Genomic DNA, 6,640 nt, shown 5'->3' with positions numbered 1-6,640 from the left:
AGCTGGATAGCCGTGCCGTGACAGGGTGCGTTGAACATTTCCACTGAGAGGACGGGACTGTAGCCATTGACAACGGTGATGCCCAACATACAGCTTGCCATGGAAAGGAGTAAGAAGGATTGGATGAAGACAGTAGGAAAGCAGAGAGACGAAAGGGACAAAGCATCTTCATACGCTTATCTGAAGTTCTCACCAATGAATTGCATAAGTATCTCTATCTTTATCTTTATGTTTTATTCATCATCTATAACCATTTGAGTCTACCTGACTAAGATTTACAAGGTGACCATAGCTTGCTTCATACCAACAATATCTGTGGGATCGACCCTTACTCGCGTAAGGTTTATTACTTGGACGACCTAGTACACTTGCTGGTTAGTAGTGCGAAGTTGTGATAAAGAGTTGAGATTGTAATTGTGCGTACCATGTTGATGGCGCCATTGATGATCACAATTTCGTGCACCAAGTTTTTGGCGCCGTTGTCGGGGATTGTTGAGTTTGGACAACTGACGGTTCATCTTGTTACTTAGATTAGGTATTTATCTTCAGAGTTCTTAAAGAATGAATTCTAGTGTTTCAAGGTGATGTTCTTATCATCACCAAAGCTGATTGATTCTCATCAATTTAGCCCTTGAATGCAATGTCCTGCTGAAGCTTAGCTATCCATGTCTAATTCCTTTAGACTAAAGCTTTAGACTAACGTTGCATGATTCCTGGAATTCTCATTAAGAATTTTGATACCTTTATTTTCTTTTTCCACTTAATTTTCGAAAAAGCACAAAAAAATTACAAAATCATAAAAACCAAAAAATATTTTATGTTTCTTATTTGAGTCCAGTGTCTTATTTTAAGTTTGGTGTCTTGCATGCACTATTTATTTGATCTTGGTTCTATTTTCAAGTCAATAATACAGAGGATTGAAGATTCAGTACATGCAGCAGAGGAATTATACAGAAAAAGCTGGGCGTTCAAAACGCCCAGTGAAGAAGGAAAACTGGCTTTTAAACGCCAGCCAGGATACCTGGTTGGGCGTTTAACGCCCAAAAGGGTAGCATTTTGGGCGTTAAACGCCAGAATGGACACCATTCTGGGCGTTTAACGCTAGGATGGCACAAGAGGGAAGATTCTGTTTTCAAATCAATTTTTTTCAAGTTTTCAAAATCAAATCTTTTTCAAATCAAATATTTTCAATCATATGTTTTCAAAATCAATTTCTTTCCTTTTTCAAAAATACTTGCTAACAATTAATGATTTGATTGAACATTTCAAGTATGTTGCCTTTTCTGTTGAGAAAGGTTTAATGTTTGAATCATATCTTTTCTTGTTAGGCAAGTCATTAATTTTTTAAAATCAAATCTTTTTAAAATTGTTTTTCAAATCATATCTTTTCAATTATATCTTTTTCAAAATAGTTTTCAATCATATCTTTTTGATTGCTAATTTCAAAATCTTTTTCAAAAATCACTTGATTTCTTTCCCACTTTTAGTTTTCGAAAATCAATTCAAGTTTTTCAAAATGTTTTTAAAATCTTTTTGACTTAATTTTCGAAAAACTCTTCCTCTCTTCTCACATCCTTCTATTTATGGAGTACCACTCCTCCTCAATGCACAATTCGAACTCTATCTCACTAAGTTCGAATTCTTCTACCTCTTCCTTCTATTTTTCTTTTCCTCTGACACCTCAAGGGATCTCTATACTGTGACATAGAGGATTCCACATTTTCTTGTTCTCTTCTCTTTCATATGAGCAGGAGCAAAGACAAAAGCATTCTTGTTGAGGCTGACCCTGAACCTGAAAGGACCTTGAAGCGAAAGCTAAGAGAAGCTAAGGCACAACTCTCTATAGAGGACCTAACAGAAATCTTCAAAGAAGAAGAACCCATGGCAGCCGAAAACAACAACAATGCAAACAATGCAAGGAAGGTGCTGGGTGACTTTACTGCACCTACTCCCGACTTCTATGGAGAAGCATCTCTATCCCTGCCATTGGAGCAAACAACTTTGAGCTTAAGCCTCAATTAGTTTCTCTAATGCAACAGAATTGCAAGTTCCATGGACTTCCATTGGAAATCCTCATCAGTTTTTAGCTGAATTCTTGCAAATCTGTGACACTGTCAAGACTAATGGGGTTGACCCTGAGGTCTACAGACTTATGCTATTCCCTTTTGCTGTAAGAGACAGAGCTAGAATATGGTTGGACTTACAACCTAAAGACAGCCTGAACTCTTGGGAAAAGCTAGTCAATGCCTTCTTGGCAAAGTTCTTTCCACCTCAAAAATTGAGTAAGCTTAGAGTGGAAGTCCAAACCTTCAGACAGAAGGAAGGAGAATCCCTCTATGAAGCTTGGGAAAGATACAAACAATTGATCAGAAAATGTCCTTCTGACATGCTTTCTGAATGGAGCATCATAGGTATTTTCTATGATGGACTCTCTAAACTATCCAAGATGTCTTTGGATAGCTCTGCTGGAGGATCTCTTCATCTGAAGAAGACGCCTGCAGAAGCTCAAGAACTAATTGAAATGGTTGCAAATAACCAATTTATGTACACTTCTGAAAGGAATCCTGTGAACAATGGAACAAATCAGAAGAAAGGAGTTCTTGAGATTGATACTCTGAATACCATTCTGGCTCAGAATAAAATATTGACTCAGCAAGTCAATATGATTTCTCAAAGTCTATCTGGAATACAAAATGCACCAGGCAGTACTAAGGATGCTTCATCTGAAGAAGAAGCTTATGATCCTGAGAACCCTTCAATGGAAGAAGTGAATTACATGGGAGAACCCTATGGAAACACCTATAATTCTTCATGGAGAAATCATCCAAATCACTCATGGAAGGATCAACCGAGACCTCAACAAGGTTTCAACAACAATAATGGTGGAAGAAACAGGTTTAGCAATAGCAAGCCTTTTCCATCATCTTCTCAGCAACAGACAGAGAATTCTAAGTAGAACCACTCTGACTTAGCAACCATGGTCTCTGATCTAATCAAAACCACTCAAAGTTTCATGAATGAAACAAGGTCCTCCATTAGAAACTTGGAGGCACAAGTGGGACAGCTGAGCAAGAAAATTACTGAACTCCCTCCTAGTACTCTTCCAAGCAATACAGAAGAAAATCCAAAAGGAGAGTGCAAGGCCATCAACATGGCCGAATTTGGAGAGGAGGAAGAGGCAGTGAACTCCACTGAGGAAGACCTCAATGGACGTCCATTAGCCTCCAATGAGTTCCCTAATGAGGAACCATGGGAATCTGAGGCTCAAAATGAGACCATAGAGATTTCATTGGACTTACTTCTGCCATTCATGAGCTCTGATGAGTATTCTTCCTCTGAAGAGGATGAGTATGTCACTGAAGAGCAAGTTGCTAAATACCTTGGAGCAATCATGAAGCTAAATGACAAGTTATTGGGAAATGAGACTTGGGAGAACGAACCTCCTTTGGTCACCAAAGAACTGGATGACTTGTCTAGGCAGAAATTACCTCAAAAGAGACAAGATCCTGGGAAGTTTTCAATACCTTGTACCATAGGCACCATGACCTTTAAGAAGGCTTTGTGTGACTTAGGGTCAAGTATAAACCTCATCCTTTCTCTGTAATGGAGAAGCTAGGAATCTTGGAGGTACAAGCTGCAAGAATCTCACTAGAGATGGCTGACAATTCAAGAAAACAAGCTTATGGGCTAGTAGAGGATGTTCTGGTGAAGATTGAAGACCATTACATCCCTGCTGATTTCATAGTCCTAGAGACTGGGAGGAGCATGGATGAATTTATCATTCTTGGCAGACCCTTCCTAGCCACAGCAAAGGCTGTGATTGATGTTGACAGAGGAGAATTGATCATTCAAGTGAATGAAGAATCCTTTGTGTTTAAGGCTCAAGGATATCCCTCTGTCACCATGGAGAGGAAGCATGAAGAGCTTCTCTCAAAACAGAGTCAAACAGAGCCCCCACAGTCAAACTCTAAGTTTGGTGTTGGGAAGCCACAACCAAACTCTAAGTTTGGTGTTGAACCCCCACATTCAAACTCTAAGTTTGGTGTTGGGAGGTTCCAACATTGCTCTGAGTATCTGTGAGGCTCCATGAGAGCCCTCTGTCAAGCTATTGACATTAAAGAAGTGCTTGTTGGGAGGCAACCCAATGTTATATTTTATCTATTTTCCTTTGTTATTTTATGTTTTCTGTAGGTTGATGATCATGAGAAGTCACAAAATCAATCGAAAAATAAAAACAGAAAGAAAAATAGCACACCCTGGAGGAGAACTTGCTGGCGTTTAAACGCCAGTGAGGCTAGCAGATGGGCGTTTAATGCCCAGTCTGGCACCATTCTGGGCGTTTAACGCCAGAAAGGGGCACCAGACTGGCGTTAAACGCCAGAAAAGGGTAAGCACTTGGTGTTAAACGCCAGAAATGGGCACCAGCTCGGCGTTTAACGCCAGAATTGGCAAAGGGTGCATTTTTGCACGCCACTTGGTGCAGTGTTGAATTTTCCTTGACACCTCAGGATCTGTGGACCCCACAGGATCCCCACCTACCCCACCACCCTCTCTCTTCTTCTTCACCAATCACCTCAACACCTCTTCCCCAAAAACCCTTCACCTATCAAATCCCATCTTTCTCTTCACCACTCACATCCATCCTTCATAAAACCCCACCCACCTCACCATTCAAATTCAAACCACTTTCCCTCCCAAACCCACCCATAATGGCCGAACCCTACCCCTCTCTTCACCCCTATATAAACCCATCTTCACTCCTTCATTTTCACACACCCTACACACTACTTCTTCCCCCTTTTGGCCGAACCACAAGCATCTCCCTCTCCTCTATTTCTTCTTCTTCTACTCTCTTCTTCTTCTTTTGCTCGAGGACGAGCAAACCTTTTAAGTTTGGTGTGGTAAAAGCATTGCTTTTTGTTTTTCCATAACCATTTATGGCATCCAAGGCCGGAGAAACCTCTAGAAAGAGGAAAGGGAAGGCAAAAGCTTTCACCTCCGAGTCATGGGAGATGGAGATTCATCTCAAAGGCATCAAGACCACTTCTATGAAGTTGTGGCCTTGAAGAAGGTGATCCCCGAGGTCCCTTTCAAACTCAAAAGAGTGAATATCCGGAGATCCGACATGAGATTAGAAGAAAAGGTTGGGAAGTTCTTACCAACCCCATTCAACAAGTCGAATCTTAATGGTTCAGAGTTCTATGCCAATGCATGGATCACCAAGACCATGATCAAAGTGTGAACCCTGACCCAAAGAATTGGCTTACAATGGTTCGGGGGAAATACTTAGATTTTAGTCCAGAAAATGTAAGGTTGGCATTCAACTTGCCCATGATGCAAGGAGATGAACATCCTTACACTAGAAGGGTCAACTTGATCAAAGGTTAGACCAAGTCCCACAGACATTTGTGAAGAGGCGCCCAATGGAAGAGAGATTCAAGAGGGAAGCCGGTTCAACTGAGAAGGCACGACCTCAAGCCCATGGCTAGAGGATGGTTGGAGTTATCCAACGCTCAATCATTCCCTAGCAACCGGTCCGAAGTTACTCTAGACCGGGCCATCATGATTCATAGCATCATGATTGGAGAAGAAGTAGAAGTTCATGAGGTTATAGCCCAAGAACTCTATAAGGTGGCGGACAAGTCCTCTACCTTGGCAAGGTTAGCCTTTCCTCATCTCATTTGTCACCTCTGTTATTCAGTTGGAGTTGACATAGAAGGAGACATCCTCATTGATGAGGACAAGCCCATCACTAAGAAAAGGATGGAGCAAACAAGAGATCCCACACATCATGAAATCCCTGAGATACCTCAAGGGATGCACTTTCCTCCACAAAACTATTGGGAGCAAATCAACACCTCCCTAGGAGAATTGAGTTCCAACATGGGACAACTAAGGGTGGAGCACCAAGAACATCCATCCTCCTCTATGAAATTAGAGAAGATCAAAGAATCATGAGAGAGGAGCAACAAAGACAAGGAAGAGACATTGAGGAGCTCAAGCACTCCATAAGACCTTCAAGAGGATGAACAAGCCGCCATCACTAAGGTGGACCCGTTCTTTAATTTCCTTGGTCTTTATTTTCCTGTTTTTCGAAAATTAATGCTTATGTTTGTCCATGTTTGTGTCTTATGATCATTAGTGGCTTAGTCTATGCCTTAAGTTTGAATGTCCTATAAATCCATCACCTTTCTTAAATGGAAACTATTTTTATCACAAAAGAACAAGAAGTACAGGATTTCGAATTCATCTTTAAAACTAGCTTAATTAGTTTGATGTGGTGACAATACTTTTTATTTTCTAAATGTATGCTTGAACAGTGCATATGTCTTTTGAAGTTGTTGTTCATGAATGTTAAAATTGTTGGCTCTTGAAAGAATGATGAAAAAGGAGACATGTTACTGAGGATCTGAAAAATCATAAAAATGATTCTTGAAGCAAGAAAAAGCAGTGAATACAAAAAAAAAAACGAAAAAAAAGGGAGAAAAAGAAAAAGAAAGAAAAAGAAAAAAATAAAGTTGTGATCCAAGGCAAAAAGAGTGTGCTTAAGAACCCTGGACACCTCTAATTGGGGACTCTAGCAAGCTAAGTCACAATCTGAAAAGGTTCACCCATTATGTGTCTGTGGCATGTATGTATC

At 40.4% G+C, this 6,640-nt stretch overlaps 1 non-coding gene across 1 annotated transcript; it reads right to left on the bottom strand.

Moving 5' to 3' along the window:
* Positions 1–2,284: 2,284 nt before the first annotated feature.
* Positions 2,285–2,392, bottom strand: LOC130971481 (small nucleolar RNA R71). The gene has a single exon (XR_009082698.1). It is a non-coding gene; the product is annotated as a small nucleolar RNA R71 (small nucleolar RNA).
* Positions 2,393–6,640: the final 4,248 nt, after the last annotated feature.

This window comes from Arachis stenosperma, chromosome 3, assembly GCF_014773155.1.
Source record: "Arachis stenosperma cultivar V10309 chromosome 3, arast.V10309.gnm1.PFL2, whole genome shotgun sequence".
In the NCBI taxonomy this organism is placed as follows: Eukaryota; Viridiplantae; Streptophyta; class Magnoliopsida; order Fabales; family Fabaceae; genus Arachis; species Arachis stenosperma.
This window is presented reverse-complemented; position numbering and strand designations above follow the sequence as displayed.